At 35.3% G+C, this 14,797-nt stretch overlaps 1 non-coding gene across 1 annotated transcript; it reads left to right on the top strand.

The window, feature by feature from the left end:
* The first annotated feature begins 10,770 nt into the window (after nt 1-10,770).
* Nucleotides 10,771-10,877, top strand: LOC133780754 (small nucleolar RNA R71). Its single transcript, XR_009869572.1, has one exon. It is a non-coding gene; the product is annotated as a small nucleolar RNA R71 (small nucleolar RNA).
* Nucleotides 10,878-14,797: the final 3,920 nt, after the last annotated feature.

The following is a 14,797-nucleotide window of genomic DNA, read 5'->3' as shown; positions in this document are numbered from 1 at the left end:
AAGTATGTTATTTTGTAATTTTTATCTAGTTATGAGCTTCTAATCTTTTTCAAAGGTTATTAAGATGATGATGAAACAAAATGTAACTAGATAGTATTTTTTGTTGTATGTTGATTTCCCATTTGTACAACATTGTTTATGGATTTTTCTATCAAAGATATGCATTTTTTCATCTATTATTGATTGTTAAAGCATATTACACTTAGTTCTTCATTATGAAAAAATATGATATTCTTTGATTAAATATTTTTCATTAAATTGTTCACATCTAATTCTTAGAGCATAAGTATCATATTTTGCCTAAACATAATCTCTTTGATTTTTTGTAGTTCCATTAGGTTGTAACACAACTAATGCTTAGAAATTATATCTTATATAAGTGAAGAAAAATCCTACATTTTTTAAAGAGTAACTTGTGCTTGAATAGAAAATATAGTTTGAAAAAATATATAGTGTGATTTATTTCAACTATATCAAAACTTGGGAGTCAATATACTTATAAATACTATTGAACTTGCATTTTGTGGATTCTAATATCTTAATAATCTTATTTTACTTATCTTATTTGAAAACCATTTTTCTATTTAATCTTAAATATTTTTATTACTTGTCTTTTATTTTTCTAAAACAAAATCTCATCAAATATTTGGAACTAGGTTAGAATATTCTTGCTTTGTTTGAAATAGTTTCTTTTGATGTTAGTCAACTCCCATGGGTTCGACCTCGTACTTACATGAACATTATATTCCGAAATGATTCGTGCACTTGCGAGTTTAAATATTAAAACATCCCGTTTTGGGTCCAACACTTCTCTACACCCCTAATAATGAATAGAATGCCCTAATTAACTCTTAAAACGTATTTAAAAAAAACCAAAAATATCTAACAACTTTTGCCACTTCTGTAGGCCACGTTCAGCCACACGCGCCGCGGCCCTAACATCCAAGTGCCGCAGCGCGCCTCTATGCTCCAGCACAGCCCCCTTCTCTGACTTCGGCGAGCGCCGCGGCGCTTCCCTCAAGCGCTGCGGCCCTTCAAAAATCCAGAAAACTAGCCTTCTCTGCTTCTCCCTTGCGCCGCAGCTCTTCATTCAAGTGCCGCGGCCCCTCTAATTTTTTTTAAAAACTTGTTTCCAAACTCCAAAACGACCAATTATCTCCGCAAATGAGTCTTCAACTTTCTTCTTATCAACTTTTAGTACAAATTTCTCAATTTTAGCTGATTTTTCAGTCATTTCCCAAACTTCACATTTTCTTCTCCTATTTCATGCAAACATACCAAAACAAGCATAATATCGCATAACACTCCACCAAAATGACTCAAACTTACCCTAACACACATGTTAAAACTATGCTAAAAATGGACTCATCAAATTCCCCCAAACTTGATTTTTACTCGTCCTCGAGTAAACCAAAACAAACAACTCAACGAATAACAAAAACACACACACACATTTTTTAATCAAGCCAAAAACAATACTAAGCCTCAAGCTATGACAAATAACTCACTTATATAATCTTCAAGGAACTCAACTTGTAATCCAGAATTTCAGTTGAAACATTCATTCCATTCAATTAAACAACAAAAATAACAGCTCTCAAAATCATGATTAACCAATAATATGTAATTGAATTCCTTTATGCTCACTGAGTTTCCATTCCAATCCAACAACCAAATAATATCCCATAAGCTTGCTATACTTGCTAATCTCCACTAATGTAGACAAAACATGCTCAGAAATCAATAGGTATTTTCAAGCTTATAACTGAATGGCTTAGGCAAAGGTGGATGAGAAAGTCATTTAAGCTCAACATATACCATGAACACTAACCAACCAACTCTACATTGAATACAAATCACAAGTCCAATCCCACTGTTCCCAATATCTTATCATTTCGAGAGGAATTGCATAAACAAAAATTTTCTTTCTCTTTTTTTTTTTCTTTTCATATATATAACATTACACTCCCCCAAAACTTATTCCTTGATAATACAATTTGGAGTGTAATGTTATCTCATCTTTGAATTTTTTTTTCTCTTTCTTTTTTTTTTTTTCCACTTTTCTCTTTTTTCTTTCAAAATGTATTTTCTCCATTGTTGACACAACTTGTCATACATAATCCCCCCATTACAAATCAATCCCAATTATCATTCATATGTTCATGGTACACACAAGGGAAAGACAAAATAATAGTTAGGTTTTCAATTTATTAGCTCAAAGCAAATGTCAATCAATAAAAGGTCAATTTAGGCTCAACAATGGGTAACTAAGGATTAAACATATCAAGGTTGGCTTGAAAGGCTCAAACGGTCTAAAAAAAATTGCCTAAATCATTTTTCTAAGCATGCATGATCTAAGATTTTGCCTCAAAAAGCAAGCAAACAAGTTCTAGGATAAACCAATCCAATCTTCCTTTCCTATTTCAAACTTAGCAAGCATAAATTTTATTCCATCACATACGATTTATCAAAATCATGATTAAGCTCTCAATTATTTAAGTGTTTAAGAAAAATAGAACAAAATATTCAACCAAGCACACATATTTTTTTAGTTTTATTCTCATTCAATTTACACAGTTCATCATTCAATCATATTATCATTGGTTAATCATTGGTAACTTGATTCAACTCACACCCTAAACAAAACACGACTAACACAACTAAACAACTAAAACCAAAACAAAACAACACAGAAACCAAAACAACACAGACACGACAAACAACAATAAATCTCTTCCCCCAAACTTAACCTAAACATTGTCCCCAATGTTTGATATGTTGTTGTGTTTTGTTTTTTTTTTCTTTTGAAAACAAAATAAAATAAAACAAAAGTAGATGAAAAGAGACTTACCATAGACATTTAAAATGGTGGAGGCGGCGAAGGCGGTTGATACGGGACAAACTGAGATGGTAAAGGAAATGGAGCCACATCTTCATCGTTCCGGAGAGACCACCGATTTACCAATGCATTTAGCTGGTCCACGTGAGCAATTTGATACTCACTTTGTTGCGCCAAGTATTGCTGCATATGCTGCTGCTGCGCAATCTGATAATTGTTCTGTTGTACCAAATACTGGAATTGATTCTGCATCAGCTGCATATAGGGATCAAAAGTACCAGCTGCAGGTTGACCAGGCGGTTGTACAACCGGTACTTCTTGCGCATGCTCCTCCGGAATTGTACCCTCCATATTCGCTTCATTATCCTCTTCGTCAACTTCATCTAATCGGGGTCTTTTATCAACGGCACGCTGCCGAGGTGGTGGTGCTTCTAAGGAAGGTAGTTCATAACCCATCACCCTATTCTTAGAAATTGCCAACATGGGTTTCCGAACGACATCACTTCCAAACATAACCACTCCATATGTTCGGCATAAATCTGTGATTAAGGAACCATGACCTAATCCTCCCGTAGTGGTTAACATACTGATATCCTTCATACTCTTCCTAACAACTCGGCCTACATCAATTGTCATGCCAGTCATAATGGCATAAACCAACAACAACCTTTCCTTGCTGATGTCCGACATATGAGTAGTCGGCATTAGCCTTGCACTCACAAAGTGCACCCAAGCCCGCACCACATGATTCAATTGATAGCACCAAAGATATTTAGGAACACCACCAACAACTGTAAACTGGGCTCCCGGTATACTTAAAGTTTCTGCCACCTCGACCCAATTAATATTATCCCCATGAGCCCATTGATGATATTCATCCTCCTCCTGTTCATACGTTGGCATATCATACAATACATCAATAGTGTCTATACCAACTGGAACTTTAACCCCTCGAATAAATACTTCTGTATTCTTTATCTCCACATAATTTGCATAAAATTCTAACACCACTGAAAAGTTTGCATGACTAACATCCTCTGCAGAAAACATAGCCCAACCCCTTCTTTGAATTTCCCCCCTAATTTCTTCATAAGTCGAGAGTTCACATGGTGATTCCGTATACTCAAAACCCCGCTCACTTATGACCTTCCTCTTACGTATCCTTGTATAGCGCTCAAAAGCGGCCTTACTTACGAATTTTGTAACATCATATTCTGGGGGTGGTTCGGGTTCCTTAGAAGTGGATGGCCTAGAAGAAGATGGTCTATTGGTGTTCCTAGAAGATGATGCCCTAGAAGGATTTCTCTTAGGCCCCATAATACTTACAAAAAATTGGACAGCACCTCCCCTGTTTTTTTCAATATTCCCCAAATTCCAAATGTTTCTCAAATAAAGCAAACCGACTCACTACAATACTTCACTATCCCCACTATACTCTTCAATCAAAAATCCCTTCATAATGCCTTCTATATAAAGAAATTACCAACAAAAATCTGAATAATTGGAGAAACACTTACTTGATAATGATAAATTCCACTTGCACCCTTCAATTGCACCAAGTAATCATAAAATCACCACTCCAATTGATAGAAATTGAAAATTTAAGGTTTGAATTTTTTTTGGGGATTAGGGATTTCAAAATCAGAATAGAAAATGGGAAGGAGAAAGAAATATGTGGATGAATTTATATGTGGTTTCAAGATATAAGAGGGAGATTGAGAAGAAATTTCTGGGTAAAGAAAGGAATTTAGAAAGAAAATGGAGAGAACTGTGTTGTGGATTTATTTCAAAATGATGAGAATGGCTAAAATTGAAGAGGGAAACCCTTTAAGGCTCGAACCCGCATACGCGCCGCAGCGCGCCCCAAATGCTTGTTTCTGGGAAATTTCCAAGCGCCGCAGCCCTTCCCATATGTGCCGCGACGCGCTCCTCTAACCCGAGCCTCTTTCTCTGTTTTCGCAAAATCTTCATTCTTTTTAATTTTTTTAATTTTTTATAGTTTTCACGATTTCCACAGTTTTATTACATTCAAAAATGCTAAAAAAATAAAAAATAATAATAAGTCCAACCACAACTAAAAAATAAAAACTAAAAATTGTTCATACTTTTTACAAAACTAACCGAACTAAAAATTAAAAATAAACAAAGGAATGCCTCCTAAGAGCGCTGTCGTTAACGTCATTTAGCCGGACGCTGCTTTAGTTTCGGATCAAATCAGTTCCAACTCGACCACGGACCTACATGTCTCCACCGGACCCTCTAAGTAATGCTTTAATCTCTGTCCGTTCACCTTAAAATCTCCCATCTTTTCACTATGAACTTGTACTGCTCCATAAGGAAGTGAGAAAACTACCGTGTACGGTCCAGACCATCGCGACTTCAATTTACCAGGAAAAAGTTTAAGCCTAGAATTAAAGAGCAAAACTTTATCCCCTGGTTGAAAATCCTTCCTTAATATTCTCTTATCATGAAAAGCCTTCGATTTTTCCTTATATATCTTCGCATTCTCTTAGGCTTCATTTCAGAATTCCTCAAGTTCATTTAACTCCATAAGCCTATTCTGCCCCGCCATGAAGAGATCAACATTTAACTTTTTCACAGCCCAATAAGCTCTATGCTCCAGTTCCACCGGTAGATGACAGGCCTTACCAAACACCAATCGATATGGTGACATACCAATTAGAGTTTTAAATGTCGTGCAATAAGCCCAAAGTGAATCATCGAGCTTCTTCGCCCAATCCTTCCTCGAAGTATTTACTGTCTTTTCTAAGAAACCTTTTATTTCTCTATTCGATACTTCAGCTTGGCCATTTGCAATTGGGTGATAAAATAATGCCTTTCGATGATGAACACCATAGCGAGCACAAAGAGCAGTGAACCACTTATTGCAAAAATGACTTCCCTGATCACTAATAATAGCTCTTGGAGTACCAAATCGAGTGAAAATATTTTTATGAAGGAATTTAATAACTTCCTTCCCATCACAAGTAGGAGTTGCTACAGCTTCTACCCATTTAGAAACATAATCCACCACAAGAAAAATATATTTATTATTATATGATGATGGGAAGGGTCCCATAAAGTCTATCCCCCATACGTCAAATAGCTCAACTTCCAAAATACTAGTCATCGGCATTTGATCTCTTCTTGATCTGTTCCCAGTCCGTTGACAACAGTCACAACTTTTGACAAAATCATTAGCATCCTTAAATAAGGTAGGCCAGTAAAACCCACTTTGCAAAACCTTCGCAGCTGTTCTTGTTCCGCCAAAATGACCACCACAATGCAAACTATGACAGTGAGTTAAGATTGACAACATCTCCTCTTCGGGCACACATCTTCGAATAACTTGATCTGGGCAATGCTTATACAGAATAGGCTCCTCCCAATAATAATGCTTCACCTCCGAATAAAATTTCTTTAATTGTTGCCTTTGTCATCTCAGGGGGTATAACCTTAGCAGCCAAATTATTAACATAATTTGCAAACCATGGAACCTCCTTGCCAATATTCACTTCGAACAACTGCTCATTCGAAAAAGCATCATTAATCTGAACTTCTTTATTAAGAAAATTTTCCCCAACCTCTAAACGAGACAAATGATCAGCCACCAAATTCTCAGTACCTTTCTTATCCTTAATTTCGACATCAAATTCTTGTAATAACAAAATTCACCGAATAAGACGAGGCTTGGAGTCTTTCTTAGTCATAAGATACTTTATTGCCGAATGATCCGTATAGACTACCACCTTATTTTCGATCAAATATGGACGGAACTTATCGAAAGCATAAACTATGGCTACAAGTTCTTTTTCTGTTGTTGCATAATTTAGTTGAGCATCATTTAAAGTTCGACTAGCATAGTATATGGTTCGAAATACCTTGTCCACTCACTGTCCAAGAACCGCTCCAACCGCATAATCACTAGCATCGCACATAAGCTCAAATGGAAGGTCCCAATTAGGTGTACATACTATCGGCGCTGAAATGAGTTTCTCCTTGAGAGTCTTGAAAGCAATCAAACAATCATCATTAAAATCAAAAGGAACCCCATTCATCAACAAGGTAGACAACGGCTTTGAGATCTTAGAGAAATCTTTGATAAATCTCCGATAAAACCCCGCATGGCCCAAGAAACTCCTCACTCCCTTAACTGAAATTGGAGGTGGAAAATTCTCTATAGTAGAAATCTTGGCCCGATCCACTTCAATTCCTTTCTTAGAAATTTTGTGCCCCAATATAATTCCTTCATTAACCATAAAGTGGCACTTTTCCCAATTAAGCACCAAATGCGACTCCTCACACCTTCTCAACACCATCTCCAAATTATTCAAACACGTGTCAAAAGAAGACCCATATACCGAAAAATCATCCATAAAAATGTCAATCCCCTTTTCAACCATGTCAGAGAATATTGCCATCATACACCGTTGAAACGTGGCTGGTGCATTACATAACCCGAATGGCATCCTTCGAAAAGCAAAAGTCCCATAAGGACATGTGAACATTGTCTTTTCTTGATCCTCCGGTGCAATTACGATCTGGTGATAGCCCGAGTGCCCATCTAGAAAACAATAGTAATTATGCCCCGCCAATCTATCCAACATTTGATCAATGAAAGGCAAAGGAAAATGATCTTTCCTCGTTGCCTTATTCAACTTCCGATAATCAATACATATCCTCCAATCCGTCACAGTCCTAGTTGGAATCAATTCATTGCTTTCATTCTTTACCACCGCCATACCCCCCTTTTTCGGTACTACTTGCACTGGACTTACCCAAGCACTATCAGAAATAGGGTAAATCACCCCAGCGTCAATAGTCGGTTTCGCCTCATCTTCCATAAGAATTATATGCATAACTATTGATGGGCTAATTCCTCTTATATTAGCCAGAGTCCACCATATAGCAGTTTTATGAACTCGTAACACCCTCAACAATTTCTCCTCCTCAACCTTCGAAAGAAATGATGAGACTATAACTGGAAGAGTCTCTTTTTCCCCAAGATAAGCATAACAGAGATGGGCCGGTAAAACCTTCAATTCTAAAACAGGTGGCTTCTAAATCGATGGTAATGGTCTGTCTGGTCCTGCACCCAATTCTTCAAATTTCTTATGTTTCCACGGCTCAGCTGATTTTATCCACTTTAAATAACTCATCACCTCTTCATTCTCCTCACCATCTACATCATCAACTGTGAGACTCAACTCAAGAGGATCCTCTCTTAATTTTTTTCTTTCTACTACTTCTTTGACCACATCAACTGAGAAACAACTATCACTTGCTTTAGGATAAGTCATAGCCTTAATCACATTAAATACTACTTCTGTTATATTATTTCATATAATATAATATTAGATTAAATAATGTGACAAAATGTGATTTGTCACACCTTGTAACATATTATTGAGAGTCACAAAATTGGACACATGTGTGTGTCCAAATGTGACATATTTTGGAGTTACAAAATCAGTTACAAATTTGTAACTCCCGAATATTACCCAATAATGTGTATATTATATGTTACACATTTGAGATTGGATTTCATAAAGCCATATGAGAAATGGCTGATAGAGATAAGATTTTAACTCCCATATTGTGTATGGAAGTTACAAAATCAAGTGGGAATAAATTGGAACGTTTTGGAAAAAACTAAAAAAAATTGTTGCTGAAATTGACTGAGCGCCGCGGCACCTGGAACAAGCGCCGCGGCCCTAGTGGCTGAACTTGACTGAGCACCGCGGCGCCTAGAACAAGCGCCGCGGCCCTAATGGCTGACAGCTTCTATAATTTCGGTTTTTTGTCCAACTTTGAACGATTCCAACAGCTAAGTAACTCCCAAATCTCTATTTTAATTCCATAAAACACCCAATTAATCATTGGTAACAGCCATGGGGGTTGGTGGAATTTGAAATTCAAAGGGTGTCTCTAAACTTTATAAATAGGAGCCTAATGCTCACTTGTAAGACACACCATTTTTTTTTCATCCACAAAGCACTTGGCTGAAAAATACACCAAAAGGCTTGATAATTCCAGAGAGCTATTTCCTAGAGAGATCCCTTAGTGCTTAGAGAATAGGGGGAAATAAGCTTTTGGACAAAGGTCTTAAACCTTGTTCAAGTTGGTGATCCCCACTACTCTACACTTTGGTTGTGTGAGAGTTTGTTTGTGTTTTTCATTCTTGTGTTCTTCTTATTTACTTGTATTGTTATAGTATTGAGTTTGTAATCTTCTTCTTCTACATCTTTCGATTTACTTGTATTTTGAGTAATTGAGTTGTAATACTTATTTAATCAATATTATCTTGTCCATTGTATTTTTGCATAGAGTTGTAATTTTGGTTTTTCCACTTTTCCATTGAGCAATAAAATAATATTCTCTAACAACTTCCTCCCCTTGAACTCTCAGCTTCAACTCTCCCTTTTGCACATCTATCAATGCTTGCCCAGTTGCTAAAAATGGTCTCCCCAAAATAATAGGAATATTCTCATCATCTTCCATATCAAGAACTATGAAATCAGCCGGAAAAATAAACATATCCACCTTTACTAATACATCTTCTATAATACCACGTGGATGCTTCACAGATCTATTAGCCAGCTGTAATGTTACTGTAGTTGGTCTAGCTTCCCCCAAACCAAGCCTCCGGAATACAGACAGAGGCATTAAATTAATACTCGCCCCCAAATCACATAGTGCATGCTTACATTCAAACTCCCCAATAGTGCATGGAATGGTAAAACTCCCGGGATCTCTTAGCTTTTGAGGAAGCTTCCTTTGCAAAATCGCACTACAATCTTCTGTTAATGCCACTGTTTCGTAATCACCCATCTTTCTCTTATTCGAGAGAATCTCCTTCATAAACTTTACATAGCTAGGCATCTGTTCTAATGCTTCCGCAAATGGTATATTTATGTGTAGCTTCTTGAACACCTCTAAAAACTTTGCAAACTGCTTATCCAAATTATATTTGTGAAGTCTTTGTGGATATGGAACTCTAACATGATGCTCAATAGTTACAGATGGGGTCTCCTCTTCTTCCTTAAGGTCTTCAGTAACCTTTTTATCATCCAAATTTTTCTCTTCCTCTTCTAACTGACTCTTCTTTAGCCCTTCATATCTCGTTCCACTCCTCAAAGTAATAGCTTGGCACTGTTCTTTAGGATTAACTTCTGTAGTGCTAGGAAAATTTCCTTGAGCTCTATTTGTCATTAAAGTAGCCAATTTCCCTATTTGAGTCTCCAAACTTCTTATGGATGCCCTAGTTTCAGTCATGAATTGATTAAGCACATCAGGTTGGGGTTCAGCTGGTTTCATTGGCATTTGGGGAGGTGGTCTATTTTGTGGTTGATAATAGCCCGGTGGAGGATTTTGGTGTGCATATTGCTGTAGATAAGGTGGCCTATTTTGGGTAGGTTGATATGGTGGCTGAGGTGGAGGATAAGGTTGGAGGGTGTTTTGGTTGTTAGACCAGGAAAAGTTGGGATGGTTCTTCCAAGCTGGGTTGTAGGTCATGGAATTGGGATTATTAGGCTGTCTTTGGTAATTTCCTATGGCTTGGACTTCTTCCATGGGCATGTTATTCATGTCTATAGCAGGGCATTGGTTTGGTTGATGAGTTGTACCACACACTTCACATGAGTTTTGAACTTGCATAGCTTGAGATGGGAGTGTAGTCTTTTGTAATTGCTTCGTCAAGGCTGCTACTTGAGTTGTAAGCATGGTTATGGCATCCAATTCCATCATTCCAGCCACCATCTTGTCCCCTTTCAGTTGGCCATTGATAATTATTCATCGCCGTCTCCTCTAATAGCTCATATGCCTCATTAGCACTTTTACTCATAAAGGCACCTCCCGCTGCAGCATCTATAATTGTTCTTGTCGTCCCATTCAACCCATTATAAAAATTATGCACCAACATCCACTTTTCTATTCCATGGTGCGGACACTTCCTTAACAACTCCTTAAAGCACTCCCAAGAATCATACAGTGACTCTCCATCCAACTGATAGAAATTATTAATCTCACCCCTTAACTTTGCAGCCTTCGCTGGAGGAAAGAACTTGGCAAGGAATTTCTGAGCTAACTCCTCCCATGTAGTGATCGAATTCGCTTGTAAGGATATCAGCCAACTTTTCGCCCTATCCCTCAGTGAAAATGGGAATAGCCTTAGTCTTATAGCATCATCACTCACCCCATTCATCTTGAACGTTGCACATAACTCTAGAAAATTAGTTATGTGTAAATTAGGGTCCTCCGTCGGCATACCTCCAAACTGAACAGTTGTTTGAACCATCTGAAGGATGGCTGGCTTAATCTCAAAGTTGTTGGCAGCAATGGTTGGAGGTCTAATGCATGAATGCAATCCTGTAACAGTAGGAAGTACATAATCTCTTAATGTTCGTGCTCCTTGCTCCCTTGGAACCTCAGCAGCCCCTTGACCATTATTAGCACCATTTCCCAAATTGTCAACCATGGTGAATTCCAATTTCCTTTTTATTTTCCGGTTCTGTCTGCACGATCTTTCAATTTCCCGATCTATTGGTATAATCTGTTTTCTTCTATTGCTTCGCATATACCAACAAGTCCTGAAACACAAGAGAACCTTCATCCGAATAAATGTTAAAAAAAAATGAAAAAAAATAAATCAAATTAGAACAAAAATTAACTTATTGATATTAATAAAAACAGTCCCCGGCAACGGCGCCAAAAACTTGATCGCCAAAAAGTAACACGCAAGTATACGCAGTCTAATCAAGTAATATATGATAATTCAAGTGTCGATCCCACAAAGACTGATATTAATTACCAATAATTAGCCTCTAATTCTAATCGATTTGAATAATAATTTCAGATTGATAAATAAAATAATTATTACTAAAAATTAAGAAAACTACTAAGCACTTAAAGAAATGCAGAGATGAAATTTGATTTAATTCAATAGATGCAAAAGTTAGGGCTTTAGTTTCATCAACTATCCACTTATGATTTCTAACCAATTCTCAAGATTTCTTAATTCTATTGTGGTAGCAGATTACAATTATATATTATAGTCTTGTTAGGATCTATAATTCTCTACAATATACTATTTCCTACATCTCTGTGGTAAATCAATATATTGCAGGCTTTAAGCACATAATCCCTAAACTACACAATTCATAAGAGTACTTTCATCTAATATAAAATTGCAATTATTTACCTATAGCATAATTATCCTTCTCTTTTTAGAGTATAGGTTAAAATCATATAAACATGTAAATGATGATCAAACATTCACAAGCATTAAGCATATGATAAATAATCCACAGCAGAAGAAAGAAATTCAGGAAAATTTCATTAAGAGATCAAAAGTTTCAAGAAGAATCCACTAAAACCCTAATAACAAGATTAGTTCAAAGCAGACATAATGAAATTAATCAAATTAAAAATAAACATAAACTCCAGTAAATAGATTACAGAAGAAAATAAGAAATCAAACTCTAGGTCTTCAATGTTCTCCTCTGCCTTTAATGACTTCTCTACACCCCTAATAATGAATAGAATGCCCTAATTAACTCTTAAAACGTATTTAAAAAAAAACCTAAAATATCTAACAATTTTTCCACTTCTGCAAGCCACGTTCAGCCACACGCGCCGCGACCCTAGCATCCAAGCGCCGCGGCGCGCCTCTATGCTCTAGCGCAGCCCCCTTCTCTGACTTCAGCGAGCGCCGCGGCGCTTCCCTCAAGTGCTGCGGCCCTTCAAAAATCCAGAAAACTAGCCTTCTCTGCTTCTCCCTTGCGCCGCAGCTCTTCATTCAAGCGTCGCGGCCCCTCTAATTTTTTTTAAAAACTTGTTTCCAAACTCCAAAACGACAAATTATCTCCGCAAATGAGCCTTCAACTTTCTTCTTGTCAAATTTTTGCACAAATTTCCCAATTTCAGCTGATTTTTCAGTCATTTCCCAAACTTCACATTTTCTTCTCCTATTTCCTGCAAACAGACCAAAACAAGCATAATACCGCATAACACTCCACCAAAATGACTCAAACTTACCTTAAACACATGTTAAAACTATGCTAAAAACGGATTCATCAGTGTCTCAAAAGAAAGTCTTTGCCAAGAAAGTCATTACAGAAGAGAATCCAGCTGATATGTTGACTAAAAGTGTTCCTACTATCAAGTTTAGACACTGTCTAAACTTGATTAACTTTGGCAACTGACTGAGAGTCTTTATGGCTCTGATCTGAACATCTAGAATTTGTGAAACCTCTTAAGTGACTCAAACAATGTGGATTTGTGGTGTTTGATTAAGCCACTTAAGAGCTGGTGCACGTGGCTTTATAAACAATTTACTTTACTATTTTTTATAGTTGAAACAGTTAGTCTATGTACACTATATATACTCTTATTCCCTCATTATCAAAGGCATCAGAAAAATAGAGAGTTTTTTAGAGCAAAGTTTGTAGTGAGATTTCTTTGTATCTTGAAGGAACAAGATTCCATTTGTTTGTACACAAAATTGATTGAGCAATAAAGTCATTACAACCATTTGTTGGCTGATTTAGATCCTTGGATGTAGACAGCAAAACATATTTTTTTGTGTGTTGAACCAAGTAAGTTTGGTGTGTTTTGTTTCTATTTATTGATTTGAGTTTGTGTGGTTTTCGGTTCTTGGTTGTTGTTTTGCACAACACTATTCATCACAATCTACCCATAAAAACGATCAAGAATGGAATAAAAATTTAAATAAATAAATAAATTCATTGGAGTAGCTGACCCGGCCCACTACTATTTTTGGAAATTTTTTTTGATGTCCTCATTACACTGGCTCATCTCTGTCACACCAACAAATTTAAAACACCTAATCTAATTTAATTAACTATTAATAAAATTATTTGACAACGTTAAGAATTAACGGAGCTTTCAATTCCCTCTCCTCAATTAATGATATATTATCTCTCTAATAAAAATAATAATAATAATATCATTTTATTTTTAAAAGAAAAATAATCTCAATTTAAAATTAACAATGATATACATCGGTTAAATATAAAATTAGTTGAAAATCCTTATTAAAATTTAATCACAATTAATTAAAAGTCCTATTTTTTTGGTGACATTTGTTAAAAATCATTATTAAAATTTAATCTCAATTAATTAAAAGTCTAATTTTTTGGTAATCAGTCACGTTGAAGGACAAAAAAAATTTAAAATATTTTTGGAAATAAAAATAAAATAGAAAACCACATTAATATTATTGCTCTCAATGTTAAAGGAAATAAAATACATAATATTTCTTTATATGTGATCATAAGTCAAAATATGATCATAAGTCATTACCAACATAACATAACTATATGTGATTTCTTTTTTTTAAAAAACAAAAGTTAAAATCTTCATATATTAATGTTAAATTTAAATTTAAAAAATACAATATTAGTTCCATTTAAATTAGGAGAATAGCGATTCTTATTCAAATTAAGATTATACAATCAGATTTTTATTTTTTTCCTTTAACTATTATTTTGCATAAGAAAAGGCTCTTTCTTGGCTCCTATTTTATTGCAGAAGAATATATGTAAGTGCCATTTTAAAAAAAAAAATCACAATGTTATGTGGGTAATGACTTATGATCAACTTTTAACTTTTATAAATAAATGCTATGTATTTTATTTCTTTTAATGTGGTTTTCTATTTTATTTTTATTTTCAAAAATATTTTAAATTTATTTTTGTCGTGATTGATTATCAAAAAAATTAGACTTTTAATTAATTGAGATTAAATTTTAATAAGAATTTTTAACAAATGTTACCAAAAAATAGGACTTTTAATTAATTGAGATTAAACTTGAATAAAGATTTTCAACTAATTTTATATTAAACCGATGTATATTATTGTTAAATTTAAATTGAGATTATTTTTTTAAAAAAATAAATTGATATTATTATTATTATTATTAGACAGAGAATTTAGCAT

The sequence above is a fragment of the Humulus lupulus genome, chromosome 5 (genome assembly GCF_963169125.1).
Source record: "Humulus lupulus chromosome 5, drHumLupu1.1, whole genome shotgun sequence".
Classification (NCBI taxonomy): Eukaryota; Viridiplantae; Streptophyta; class Magnoliopsida; order Rosales; family Cannabaceae; genus Humulus; species Humulus lupulus.
This window is presented reverse-complemented; position numbering and strand designations above follow the sequence as displayed.